This window comes from Protopterus annectens, chromosome 8.part0 (assembly GCF_019279795.1).
Source record: "Protopterus annectens isolate FY-2018-M chromosome 8.part0, PAN1.0, whole genome shotgun sequence".
Lineage (NCBI taxonomy): Eukaryota > Metazoa > Chordata > Ceratodontiformes > Protopteridae > Protopterus > Protopterus annectens.
In genome coordinates, this window is record NC_056741.1 from 1,804,462,911 (window position 1) to 1,804,477,941 (window position 15,031).

Consider the following 15,031-nt stretch of genomic DNA (forward strand, 5'->3'; position numbering starts at 1 on the left):
TTAGTAAAGCAGATTTAGGAGAAACAGGAAGAAAACAAAAGGAGACAAGAATATCCAGTCAAGAGATGGATTACATGAGAAGAGAACTAAGATGGGCAGGCATGACTGTAAAAGGTAGCAGAGAGGCTATCAATAGAGTGAAGTGTCAATAGTTGATGCAACACCTCAACCCTCATGTAAAAAGAAGGAGATTGATGATGTTTAGTTGCTGATAAATGTTGGAGATGATTGTGGCAGCTGTCTCAGTTGAGGTCCATTTGTGGGGGGGGGGGCTGTTGGCAATTTTACTTAGGTGTTTTACAAGCTGAAGTAGCTTTGCAGTGGAAAAATCCTTAAAGATGGCCTTATTTGGTGGTAGAGTGGTACCAATAAGCATGATGACAACAATAAATGAATTATGGTCAGATTTAACTAACTATGAGGACATTTGGATTAGGTCCAGAAGGAGCTAGTTTGGTAAGAATGAGGTCAAGGTTAATACAACATCTAGTGGTAAGTTCTGTACTTTGTTACAGAAGAGCAGTATTAATAATGTCTACGAAATGTTAAGTATACTCATTTTCAGAGCTCTCTGTGTGCCAGTCACTGCTTGGATAATTGAAGTTCCCTAGCAGAAGGTAATCAGTTTGAAATTTCACACTTTGATAAGTTAATTTCTGTCATCTGTAAGGGTCATTGATGGAGATGCATAGTTAGCAATGATTTGTTAAGTATGGTTTGGAACTCTGTGAGCTCCTGGTTAATGTTGTGGGCAACTTGACACCCGGTGACGGTGTTCCTAAGAAATATACATGTTTTCCTGCTATTACCCACAGGCCTTGAAGCCATTATAGCCAGTACACTCTGGTATAGAGGGAGTGTTCACATTGCACTGAAATCATGTCTCAGTAACTATGCAGTTATGAATATGTTGGAATTGCAGGAGATCCTAAAGTTTTGCCATCTTTCAGTGCAGACTCCAAATACTTGACTAGTACCACTTTGATGTCTGAATATGAGCTTGAGATTGTGTTTATGTTTGATTGTCCATTAGGAGGGCATTGCTTAAAAAGGGTATTATGGAGACAGCAAAAAGTTTAGCCATTATGTGGAAGTCCTGGTATGTGATCTGTAAACTATCCCTAGCACTACCATCTGTTCCCATGCTTGACACAAAACTCTTAGCCAGTTATTGAAGTCAGTTATCTTGTCTTTGTAACTAGGCAGCAGTCTCAGTTTAGCATGTGTTTAGAGGGTTCCCATTCAGAAGCCTGAAACATCATAAGCCTGAAAATCAAAATCCTGAAACCAAAAGCCTGAAAATTCAGAATCCTGAAAACTCAAAATCCTGAAAGCCCAAAATCCTGAAAGACCAAAATCCTGAAACTCAAAATCCTGAAAACACAAAATAGACATACTGATGTCATTGTGGCTTTGCTATTGTTAGCCCTGTGGTGTTAGGTCATGCGTTGGGGTCAGGTAAGTGTGCGGTTGGTTTTATTTTAGGGTTAGGGGCGGTTTAAGTGAGTTAGGGTTAGGGCAGGTTAGGCATGTATGCAATAGTGACAAATATTGGGGTTAGGGGCAGTTTAAGTGAGTTAGGTTTAGGGCGCGGGTCAGGTGAGTGTGCGATAGTGACGGACCTTAGGGTTAGGGTTAGGGTCAGGGTCAGTTGGTAGATATTAGTGTCTTTATAGTGACATATTAGCATTATTTGTGTTTTCAGGATTTTGAGTTTCAGGATTTTGGTCTTTCAGGATTTTGGGCTTTCAGGATTTTGAGTTTTCAGGATTCTGAATTTTCAGGCTTTTGGTTTCAGGATTTTGATTTTCAGGCTTATGATGTTTCAGGCTTCTGAATGGGAACCGTTTAGAGCCAGGAAAGATGCTTGTCCTTTATTAGTAAGTTTCATCATGCCCCTCTACATGTCCCTGTGGGTGAAGTTTCCTACTCTCCCATTTATCCCAGCCACTCTTTGGTAAACACACACCATTTGCTGTGCTAGCCAGCCTTCCATTATAAAGTTTGTACTACTCATATTTTTCTTCACTTATTTCCAGCTTTCCCTTTACCTGTTTGTCCATTCTGCAGAACTGTTCATCTCATTTGCCTTATTTCCTCTTGCCCCAACTTTCCCTCTCACCCTTTTTTGTGCCATTTGTCATTTTTCTACACTTTCTTCATTTTCTCGTTTTATCTCCACTTTGGCCTACTTCTTATTTAAATATTATACTTGCATGCTTCCTTCTTCCCCAGTGCATTACTTAAACCTATGTCTTCCTTTACTTGTTTTCTAACATTTGTTTGCATTCGGCATGGCCAGTTTCCTTACCTTCCTGCTTTTTTCCCTTATTCCCCACCTGTTAGATTCCGATAATTACGTGAATCTGTTACCTGGAGTGCTGCTCTCATTAATTTCCCTCTAAAGCTTTCAAATTCTAGACCTATGTCTGTAAGTACCATAACCAAATGCTCCTCTATACATCCTGAAATCTGTAAGTAACATTGCTGCCCCATACACCACACACTTCTCGTGCCTTTCTCTTTTTCTCATATGTTTGTGTTCTTTGTACAGTGGATATAAAAAGTTTACACATCCCTGTTAAAATGCCAGGTTTTTGTCATATAAAAAAATGAGACCACAATAAATCATTTCAAAACTTTTCCCGCCTTTAATGTGACCTATAACCTGTACAGTCCAATTGAAAAACAAACAAATCTGTTAGGGGGAAAAAAGTCTAAAAAATAAAAAAATGTATAAGTGTGCACACCCTTAAATTAATACTTTGTTGAAGCACCTTTGATTTAATTACAGCATTCAGTCTTCTTGGGTACATGCCTGCCATCAGAAACTTTGATTAACCCCAAATAAAGTTCAGCTGTTCTAGTAGGATTTTCCTGACATTTACTCAATTGCCTGCTACAGCAAAAGCCATGGTTCGCAGCGTGCTTACGAAGCATCAAAGGGATGTCATTGTTGAAATTTATCAGTCAGGTGAAGGGTACAAAACATTTCCACATCATTGGATATACCATAGAATACAGTGAAGACAGTCATCAAAAAGTGGAGAAAATGTGGGACAACAGTGATGTTGCAAAAAACTGGAGGTCCCTCCAAAATTGATGAAAAGACAAGACGAAAACTGGTCAGGGAGACTGCCAAGACGCCTACAGCAGCACTGAAGGAGCTGCAGGAATTTCTGGCAAGTACTGTTTGTGTACTACATGTGACAACAATCTCCCATATTCTCCATATGTCTGGGGTATGGGGTAGCGTTGCAAGAAGGAAACTTTTTCTTACAAAGAAAAACATCCAGGCCCGGCTAAATTTTGCAAAATAATACATCGTCTCCCAAAACCATGTGGAAAAATATGCTATGGTTTGAAATGACCAAGGTTGACCTTTTTGGCCACAATTCCAAAAGGTACAACAGTTCGCATCACCAAAAAAACACCATCCCCACGGTGAAGCATGGTGGTGTGGCAGTATCATGCTTTGGTGTTGCTTTTCTTCAGCTAGAACTGGAGCTTTAATCAAGGTGGAGGGAATCATGAACAGTTCCAAATACCAGTCACTTTTGGCCCAAAACCTTCAGACGTCTGCTAGAAAGCTGAAGATGAAAAGAGGAATTTCTCCTTTTAACACGACAATGACCCCAAGCATGCATCCAAATCAACAACATAATGGCTTCACCAGAAGAAAATTAAAGTTTTGGAATGGCCCAGTCAGAACCTAGACCTAAATGCAATAGAAAATCTGTGGGGTGACCTGAAAAGTGCTGTGCACAAGAGATGCCCTCACAATCTGATAGATTTGGAGCGCTTTTGCAAGGAAGAGTGGGCAAATATTGCCAAGTCAAGATGTGCCATACTGATGGACTCCCACCTAAGAAGACTGAATGCTGTAATTAAATCAAAAGGTGCTTCAACAAAATATTAGTTTAAGGGTGTGCATACTTATGCAACCAGCTTGTTGTATGTTTTTTATTTTTTTATATTTTTTCCCCTAACAGATTTGTGTATTTTTCAATTGAATTGTACAGGTTATAGGTAACATTAAAGGTGGGAAAAGTTTTGAAATTATTTATTGGGGTCTCATTTTTTATATCACAAAAACCTGGCATTTTAACAGGGGTGTGTAAACTTTTTTGTATCCACTGTATGCTGCCCCTGCACTATTACTGCCTTTGTTCTCTACTCTTTGTGGATTTTGTTGTGTCCTACTAATCTGTGTGCTGTAGTTTATTTTATATAATCTCCTTTCCCTCCATATTAACTCATGATGTTCAGTAGTGAATACTTTCCCTTACATGTCAACAGGTTGCAGTATAAGAATGGTAATCTGTTCTATCTATATCTGGCTCTTTAGTGCTGGCAAGCACTTCTTACTCTTATTATGGGCCTTGTTGTCATAATAAGAAACACTGCTGAATTTCCAGCAAGTGATTTTTAGTATCTGTTGCCTGTTAAGTTCTGGGTTTGTAGTCTGTGCTCTTTTGATGCATGGAACATTAATGTATTTTATCTTCTAGTGTCATTCCTGTATACCTCCTTGCTTGCTTGCTTCTGACTGATTTTCTTTTTCTTCCCATTCCTTATGTCTGTCTGCTCTTTAGTGCTTCCTATTTCTATTCCTGTTTCGACTTCAATCTAACTTGTTCATTTACTGATCCTCTTCTTATATCTCTCCAGCTGTACCTCAACTCTTCTGTTTTTTTTGTCTAATTTAGTCATCTCCTTTTCTGCTGTATCACTGCTTTCTTGCCTTTGTCATACATTTTGTTTCTATTTTTGCTACTTATGTATCCAGTACCTTGTCCTTTATAATCATATGACCTGATTATTTCTCTATTCTCTGTAAATCGGTATCTGCCAATCAGCCTCCTCAGTGCACTACCATGTTTTGCATTAAATGAAGTGTGCAACTGTCTAACATCAGGCTACACAGTGCTGCACAGCTCCAAATAGCATGATGATCAGTGGCATAGGGAAGGATACGGCTGTAACCTACCATTGGTTTAATTACAGCATCTGATTTTGTCTTTTACTGTCTGCCATAACACTTTAGTAAATCTGGTCCATTTGGATCAGCGGCTGGCAACTTAAACTTTTGCTCCAAGGCTCAAGCTTCTCCCTTCCATTTTCCAATAATGTAGCTTCAGCCACTCTGTCGTTAGAGCTTCTTTGTCACACTAAATTACAGACATGCTGTCTATGACTCAGTTTTTGGTTGCTGCATCTTTTTTGATTATATTGACTGATCTTCATTTTTGCCTTTGCTCTCCCTCTCTTGACCCCTTTTGGGTGTTTTTATTGTGCTTGTTTAAAAAAAAGTTAGTCTGGTTGTTAGTCTTCTGCAAGGCTAGCTCTTAGGCCATTCTTTTGCAGGCCTTAGACCTGTTGGGTCACTACTGTGTAACATTTCTTTTTTGGTGACTGGTATGTGTCTTTGTCTGTCTGTTGCTCACTGTGGCTGGCAAGGTTTCAGGATTTAAAAAAGCATGTGGTCTATGGCCACAAGATTCCACAGCAAGACCCACACAATAAATGTGTTTACTTTTTGGGCTTGGCCCATCTTGATGAAAAATGCAAAATTTGTTCAACCTTTTGTTCTAGGGCACTGTTGGATAGACATTTTAAATTGGTGTTGGAGGACCTACTCCCAGCCCAAATAGCAGATTTGGCATCTTCTGCTTCTAGGTTTCCTTCCAAGAAGGTTTTGGATATGGTTAAAAAGGATAGACCTGGATAGGGGAAGTCTGTCAAACACAGGACAAGAGAAAGTAAGAAAAGGTCTCCAGATCCTTGATGGAGCTGCCCCTAAGGCTCCTTGGTCCTCTGGTTCATTTTGCTTCTCCATCATATCTAGAATTGGATCTAGTGGAGATCTGATCTCTGGCTGCACCATATTCACCAGATCCATTTTTTTCCCTCTAGAGCCATCCCCGACTAGGATATGGTCACCTAGCCCCCCCCCCCCCCCTGTCAGATCTTCCGGACTGCCCTCTGCAGTGTCTTCCAGGTCAGTGTGGTCGTCTAGGAGTCTAACTGAGGTGGAGTCAGGGACCTTTCTGAAGGCTCAGATACAGTTGGGGGTTCTTCCTGCTACCCCCCACAATGAAGGTGAGGAGGTCCACCCTTCCACCCCTGTTTTTATTTCTCCTTCTGTTGTCTGTCAGACTCTGTAACCTTGGATTGAGTTCTACCCACATGGTCCCCATGTTAGAGCCAGTGGCTTGGGTGTCATCGACTCTGACTGCTTCTTTGACATACTCCATTCCAACTGCTTTGGAGCTGGATGGATCCTGGATTCAAGAGGTTGATGTTGAGGTCCCTGGGTCAGGGTCAACTCCAAGCTTTTAGGAGCCATCCTGTCTGCCTCTTGGAGCCTCAGCCTTCAACACCCTAGCACTGGCCTCGTCCTTGGATCCAACTGGAGTAACAAATCTGAGAGGACTACCTTCAGGGTCTTCAGATCCAAGGAGGTCGTCTTCACATCTGGAATCAGCATTTGAGGCATTTGAGAAACGCCTGTCTCATTTGTGAAAGGAAGTGATGTGTTATTCCTCAGATCTAGCCCACACGTCCACCATTTCTGAGTCTTTGTTGATACATCATCTCATTTTGGAACAGCATGCATCTACCAGCTCAAAGCCATAGGTAGCCCTGCATCTGCTGCTACAGCCTCAGTGCTCTCCCCCCATAACGGAAGCATAAATGCAAAAGGAGACATTTAAATACCCCCCCAGGAATCAATCAAATGTGCAACCTTGAGGGGTACCCCCTAGAAAATGTCTCATTTGGCTGAAATTACTTAGAGGAGATGTTAGTCCACTAATGACCATTCCCTATAGAAGCTTGGTTTTCCTCAATGAATTTGTTGCAGGCCCTTCTATGACCTGGGTGATCGACTGGCAGACTGAGTGGATTCAGAGTCCCAACAGGCTTGGGAGGAACTGGATGTGATATAGCAAATATCAGAAAAAAAATAGACAAAATCTTAGTGCCCTCAAAGGATATAGCCCATTTAAGTGAGAGGCTTGCAGAGAATGCCTCTGCGGTGGCAGCAGCTGCTAAAGAAGAATTCACAGAGGACAGTTAGACTGTTTACCCCATTAAAAAATCCAATGTTTGATAGGTTTGGGAAGGATGTGTATGTTTCAGCAACCTTTGCTTTATGAGAGTAGAATTATTTGGCCCGTTTGACCAGATTGCAGTGGAATTTGAGAAGGGAACTTTCTAAATCCCTGACAAGTCCCACAATGGTGGAGATCCATAGATTTCACCAGCTGTGTTTCCAAAGATCTATCACTAACGTATCCATGTACCTCTTGTCTAATGGAGAGAGTTGTATATTTAGAGCAGTGGACACTGGCTTTACCATTCACCATCATGCCTAGTTGCATCACATCATGAACATTTTCAGGGTGTCCTTCCCGAATGCCCCTTTCAATGGGTTCACCTTATTTGGACCCAATGTCAAAGATACATTAACTAGGAATGAGCATGATGGAAAAGGCTTGTCTGACACTGAAATATATTTTTTCACTCTACAGATGTTCTGTATCTCTCTCTTTTTTTTTTTAACCAGAATAGGGGAGGGGGATGTTTTGGTTCCAAAAATCTGTAAGTTTGTCTTTTTTTTACCAGAATAGAGGAGAGGGATGTTTTGGTTACAAAAATCTCTAAGTTTGTTCACCCCCCCACCCCCAGTGTAGAAAGGGTAACTTTATTAACGAAGAAGCAATGTTTTAAAGGCCCTTTGGCCAGTAAACCCTTTCAGCGCTCCTGAATGGTTTCACAACTGCCCTTCTCTGGAGGCAGTTGGGAACCAATTAACTCTCCACCCACAAGCCTGGAAGGCCATCCCCATCAGTTCTTGGGTGATGAGTGCGATAACCATAGGCTATTCCATTCTGTACACATCCCTTTCAAAATCTTCAAAAAAGCCCCTTCCAGTGAAAGCCAATAATGCAGGAAATAATGAAGCTGCTAGAAATTTGTGCTTGTCTGAATTCAGATAAGTACCCTATAGGGGTTTTTGCTTCTTTCTTGCAGTCTTGCAGTGTTGTGGGTTAATGTCAGGTAGAAAGGGCAAGTGTTGTGGAAGACAAATTCCACATAAGGACTCACAAGAACTCTACTTATTCTGTCTAGGCTCAGATCATGATCATACCACTTGCAAGATCTGTAAGGTCGTTGTACCTAAGACTTTTAGGAGCCATCTGGCCATGCTAAAACTGTACGTAGAGAATCAGCATCTGAAACGTTTTGGTAGAGATATGGACCAGATGTCGGGAACTTCAGAGGAGCCACCCACAAAAAAGGCTAAGAAGTTTCAGCCTGACTGTACCCTCACTTCCGACTGTACCTCTCAAGGCCGATGAAGGCCCGGAGTCTGTGTCGGAATCAGCAGACTTTCCACTGACAGGTACCTGGGCAGAAGCTTTTAAGGGGCTGCCAGCACATCTCAAAGGGATTTGCAGGCATCCAACCCAGCCACTGGGGGGTCCTTGGGTTATTATCTCTCAGTGCCCATGTGGGGTTTCCCAAATCATTATCCGTGAAGATGTTCTCTTGTACATTGTAGAGTGTTGCCCTATGTCCAGTCCTCCTTCTCTCCACTGCATCTTACACAACTCTGTGCTGGATGCCCCCAAAAAGAAAAAACAAACAAAAAAAAAAACATACCGCTGCTACTCAGACCATGTCATCGGATTGGCAGCCCTTTACTCAAGGCCTACTTAATGCCTTCTTGGCCTTTCGACAGGCTCCTGCCCAGGCCCCTTCAGTCTCCACTCCTCAGAGTAAGCTGTTGGCTGACATTTACTCTGAGGAAGAGGAAACTTTAGGGGATGAATCCTTCACTTATACCTCCTAAATTGTCTCCCTTCTGGGGTATGCTTTCCTAGTGGAGGAGTCAAATGGAACCGATTTCTCTGGAGAAGACATTACCTTTGGGGAGATGATTGTACAAATGAAGGACTTTTTTTAAATGGAACTGTAGTCAAGTTTCTGAGACCCAGAAGAGGTATTATTGCCCTCTTGCAATGGAGTCCCCTAACACGTCTGCTGTTCCCCCTGTCCATCCTGCCTTTTTGGATGCATTCCTGACTGCTTCAAAAAAGCCAGGTTCCCAACCCCTTGCACCAAAGTGCCCTGACAGATTTTATAAAGTCCCTCTTCAAGGCCCCTTCTTCAGACCCATCAACTATTTCTGTGACTGCAGATAAAACTTTTAAACTTCTTCTCTCTACTTCCTTACTCCCCTCAGATAAGGAAAGCAAAATCATGGAAAGATTAGTCAAAAAAGTCTATACCTCTGCCACCTTAGCTGTGAGAGCCATAAACTATCAGCCCTACTGACAGATGCCATTAAACAATTGGGTGACCTACCTGATTCCCCCAACAAGGCAAACATTGCTAGCCTATTGAGTTCCTGCAGGCAAGTTACCAGACACTCTGTAAAGTGTAGTTATGATGCAATGGAGGCTTCAGCAAGGGCTGCTGCCTCAGGGTCTGTCATCAGGAGATACTCCTGGCTTAGGCTGCAGCCTTTGCCAGATGACATTAAAACAAAACTAATGGATGCACCCTTGGATAACAAGGCCTTGTTCTGTTCTGCGGCTGCAGAGCTCTTTAAGACCCTTCAGGAGAAGAGCAAAGACCTTCAGGACCTCAGGCATATATTTGTGTTCCTGGTTGCCCGCTTTCAGATGAGCTACCCGGCTAGACTACTTTTGTGAGAATGCCATCTAGACACATGTCCTCCAAAGGGAAGAAAGATTCCAGGAAGCAGACTCCTTTCAGGTCTTCTCCCTCTATTCCAGCTCAATAACAGCCTTTTCAGGCCAAACTTGGTAATCTGTGACTACCAGACCTTAAGCCCATCTACCCCACTCTCCCTGCGTCTCTCCCTGTCCTTCCCCACTTGGAAACAGATTAACCAGGACTCTTTGGTCCTCTCAATCATAAAAAAATAGTTATTTTATGGTGTAGGAGTCTACATCAACCTTCAAAGGCATTCCTCAACCTCCTCAAAACCAAATGGCTTCCTTTCCTCCAGATCTGCAGGCCCTCCTCTCACAAGGCACAATCCAAGAGCTACCCCAAGATCTAAGAGGAAAAGGATTTTACTCCAGAATGTTCCTAGTCCCCAAGAAAGTAGGTTACTGGAGACCTATCTTGGACTTATCCCATCTAAATACATTCCTCAAGGTCCAGTCCTTTCGGATGCTGACTCTTCCAACTCTCCTTCCCCTGATCCTCCTTCAGGCCTACATGGTGTCCTTAGATGTAAAGGATGCCTATCTGCACATTTCAATCCATCCTCTTTTCAGGAAATTCCTTTGTTTCTCATTTGCATGTGCATTTGCAATTCTCTGCTTTGCCATCTGGTCTCTCTATGGCCCCAAGGGTATTCACAAAGTGCCTAGCCCCAGTCATTGCCTTCTCTAGAATGCAGAATGTAGGAGATCCAACTCTTCCCTTATCTGGATGATATCCTCATCCAGGCATTGTCCCCACAGATGGTTCAACAGCACCTGGACTATGCTATCTCCCTACTGAGAGGCCTGGGGTTTACCATAAACCTTCAAAAGTCTTCTCTGACCCCCTCACAGGACCTTGTGTTCTTAGGATGCATGATTCTTACAGGGCAAATGATAGCCTGTCTTCCTCTATTGCAAGATTCTGGCCCTCACCTCTTATTTCATGGAAATTCTTTCTCTCCAAGCCCTTTCCGCCAGAGAGTTTCTGAGGATCCTGGGATTCATGGCCTCCACTGCTCCCATGGTACCCTTAGCAAGGCCTTACCACAGGCTTCTGCTCCTCGTATGTCCGGCCATCTTACACAAGATAAATGCGGAAATTTCAATGGTACTTAAGGACAGTCTGGAAACAACCCTTGCACCTTCTGGAGTTTGATACCTCTCTTACCCTGCCTATCCAGGGAACTAGAGTGGTGGATTATTCAGATTGCAGACCATCCAGGTCCTCCCCCTACAACCCCTCCCCCCCCAATCAGGATCTGTACACAGATGCTTCAGACTCTGTTTGGGGGGCAACTCTAGGAGACTGGAGAGTGAGGGACACATAGACCCACCCCCAACAGAAGGATATAATCAACATCAAGGAGATGAGAGCCTTCATATTCGCCCTTCGAATCTTCAAGGCTGAACTCTGCCCAGGAATGCTGAGATGGTACACAGACAACACCATGGTGCTGTGGTACATAAACAAGCAAGGGGGGACAAAGTCCTACATCCTATGCAGATTGGCTTTGCAGGTGTGTAAGATTGCCCAGCAGAGCCAAGTATCTAACCTAGCCATCTACTTACCTTCAATCGAGAATGTGATGGCAGATTCTCTAAGCAGGTCCACAACTCAAGCCCACGAATGCTTGTTAAACAGGGATGTGTTCTTACACCTGGTCCATCGAGGAGGTATACCTCAGGTAAACTTGTTTGCCTCCCCCATGAACAGACAACTCCCAACTTACTGCACCAGGATATTCACACCTGGGGCACGGAAGGTGGTTGCTCTTTCCTTCCCATGGAAGGGGATGTTCGCTTATGCATCCCCCTTTCCTCTCATACAAAAAGTTCTGCTGAAGATTCAGAGAGAACAACCTCAAATCTTGTTGGTGACCCCCTTTTGGCCAAGGCAGCACTGGTCCCCCCTTCTACATCATCTAGCCAAAGGCAATCACCACAAGTTACCCTCAGGATGGACCTACTCACACAGGAGAAGGGAACTCTCATACACCCCCAAATATCCACCCTGAACCTTACTCTGTGGGTGATAGGGCATTGATTCCCTTTGCATACCTTTATGAGGAAGACGTGCTTCAGGTTCTACAAGAGGCCAGAAAACCCACTACCAGAAAATCCTATCTATCCAAGTGGAAAAGATTATCTGTATGGTGTCCAAAACAAGACCTTCAACCACTGTCTGTAGAATCTCCAGTGGTTCTGCCTTACCTGTGAGAATTGATGAACACTGACTTGTCATATTCTTCCATCAAGGCACACCTGTCTGCCATCTCAGCATGTTTACCTCTCTCTCTTGGCTTCCAGGCTGGAAGTCAAGCTTTTTTGAAATGAGTACTACACATTAGAACTCCAAGGCAGCCTATTCACCCTCTTTGGGATCTTAATTTTGTGTTGGAAAAGCTTACCTGCCACCCTTTGAATCAGCTAAGGACTGCACTCAACACTGCACATGGAAAACTATTCTTTTGGTGGCCATTACTTCAGCCAGAAGGGTCTCTGAACTGCAAGCCCTCACAGCCTTTTCCCTTTTCACAGTTTTCCACAAGGACAGGATTTGCCTCCATACTAACCCAACCTTCATGCCCAAAGTAGTTAATGAACTTTTCCTAAATCAGGTCATCAATCTGCCTTTCTTTTTCCCTTCACCACAAACCTCCAGTGAAAGGGTCCTTCACACTTTGGGTGTACATAGACAACAAGATACTATTTGGCCAAAACCAAACCCATTCCTATCACCCAAGAGCCCTGGGACATCCTGTTTCCAAGTAAAACATTTCTTCCTGAATCACCCAAGAGCCCTGGGACATCCTGTTTCCAAGTAAAACATTTCTTCCTGAATCTCAAAAACTATCTCCTTTTGCTACACAGCCCATGGTAAAAGGTTCCCCTTCCCAGAAGGCTCACTCCACTAGGGCTGTGTCCTCCTCTGGGGCTTTCTTTAAGGGTTTGAATACAGCTGCCATTTTAGAGACAGATATAGTGGAAAATATATCAGCCCCCCTCCCAGTCCATAATAGCATGAGTTTTTGCACTCTCCCTCATGTTATGGATACAGCAGCATATGAATAGAAAGACATAGTGTAGTTGTTTAAAATCTTACCATAATTATATGCTGCTAAATTCTTTCCCACCCTGCCTTCCCCCGATGCTTACCCACTTCATAGTCGCTGGTTCCCAGCTCCTTCCAGTTCTGAGGTAAGTGCATGCTGACGTCCGCTTTATACCCAACATCCATTTATGGCTGATGTACGCAGAGTGATGCAGGCCATCATACGTACCTTCATAGTAACATTTATTTTTTTGTAAAACTGACAGACTTACGAGTCAACCAGAGGCAGACTCCCTCATGTTATGGATACAGCAGCATATAGAAGAGAAGGACATCTAAGGTTATAGTAAGATTTTACACAACTATATTTTCTTTATAGTACCAAAAAGAATGGGAGCCTAAAAGATTTTGTACCTAAGCAAGTTGAATCTGTTTGTCAAATGGACGTCATTTTGGATGGTCATGGTAAGTCCATATTCTCTCTTAAGGAGAGATGATTAGCTGTGCTTGGAGGGTCTTCAGAATGCTTATCACATCAAGATACCCAGACAGTCCAGGATGTTTAGACCACTACCTTTTGGTCTCACCACAGTACCCTAGATGTTCACCAAATGCATGGCAGTAGTAGCAGCCCAGCTAAGGTTGCAGGAATTCTGGGTATTCTTATGTGTGGCCCTGCCAAATTATTCACTAATTCATGCAAGAGACTGCTTACACCACTTGTTCTCTTCCTTGGGAATTATTGAAATTTTGGAAAATATAAACTGGAACCATTTCCAGCCTTGAAGTTCATGAGCTGCCACATGGACACCAGAATGCAGATAGCCAGGCTTCCTCTGCCCACACTGTCATAGCTGCATCTTTGGGCTTCTCAAGTTTTGCATCATCAAAAAACTGCATGCCTACATGAATCTTTTACTTTTAATGTCTATGTCAGCTTCTATTACTCTAGCACCACATGCCAGAATTTACATGAGAGAACTTCAGTGGACTCTTTCTTTCCAATGGTCCATGATGTCTGTCAGTGTAGCACACCATTAAGCTTACCAGGATCTGCAGACAGCACATTATATGGTGGGTGACTTCCCAGTTGATTCTCCTGCAACTTCCCTTTGTATTTCTCATTAACTGCCACTGTAACAGCAGACACCTCCCCTCTGATGTGTGTGTGTGTGTGTGTGTGTGTGTGTGTGTGTGTGTGTGTGTGTGTGTGTGTGTGTGTGTGTGTGTGTGTATATGTGCGCGCGTGCATGTGTGCATGTGTGTGCATGTGCATGCGTGTGTGTGTGTGTGTGTGTGTGTGTGTGTGTGTGTGTGTGTGTGTGTGTGTGCATATGTGTGTCCAAGATTCCTGGTCCCAGACTGAGGCCAACCTTTACATCAGTTTTCTGGAGATGCAAGCAGTCCTCCTTGTATTGCAGCCTTTACAGGATTGCCTCCCTACAGGTGTGATAGCTGTACAGACTGACTGATGTCCGTGTGGTCTGGTACATCAACAAAAAAGGGGGAACCCAGTTGTACCTCTTATTTTGAGATGCCATGAGGGTGTGGCAGTGGGTGATGTCTTCCCAATACTTTCTTATTGCAGTGCACATCCTGGGAGCATCAGTATCTTACTGGATAAATTGAGCAAGGCTAGTCTTCTGCCCCATGAGTGGTCCCTCAGTCAGTCAGTGGCATAAAAGGTTTTCAGCTGCAGGGCTAGCCTTGCTACCACCTGTTTGCAACACAGGAAAACACAAAGTGCAGCAGCTTTTTCCCTGATCCCTTAGGAGAGACAGCCCCCGAGGGATGCTCTAGTTCCTGTTTGGCCCCTGGGACTGCTGTATGCTTCCCCTCCCCCTCCACTCGTAGTCATGTTTCTTCAGAAAGAGACTTGATGGTAAGGCAAAAGTGATTCTCATTTCTCCCTTTTTGTCCCAACAGGTTTATTTTCCCTTCTTCTGGCCTCACCTGGTGTACCCATCTTTGTGCCCTGGTTCTCCTTCTGGATCTGATTTCTTATGCCTCTGACAGGCCTCACACAGGCATCAAATCTTTTAGTCTGACTGCTTGGTTTCTACACTTCAGTGATGGCTCATCCAGAGTTCTGCAAATGTTCACATCATTCCAAAAGCCTTCCACTAGGTAGACCTACAAGAGCAAGTAAAAATGTTCACTATTTAGGCAAATTCTAAAGGTTTTGATCTGTTCACTGCATCCTTGGTTTCTGTTCTGGATTTCGTCATGG

The 15,031-nt window shown here is 43.4% G+C and overlaps 1 protein-coding gene across 1 annotated transcript in view; it reads left to right on the forward strand.

Moving 5' to 3' along the window:
- Window positions 1–15,031, forward strand: part of HYDIN (HYDIN axonemal central pair apparatus protein) — a 6,673,197-nt gene that overhangs the window by 542,021 nt on the left and 6,116,145 nt on the right. The window lies entirely within an intron of this gene.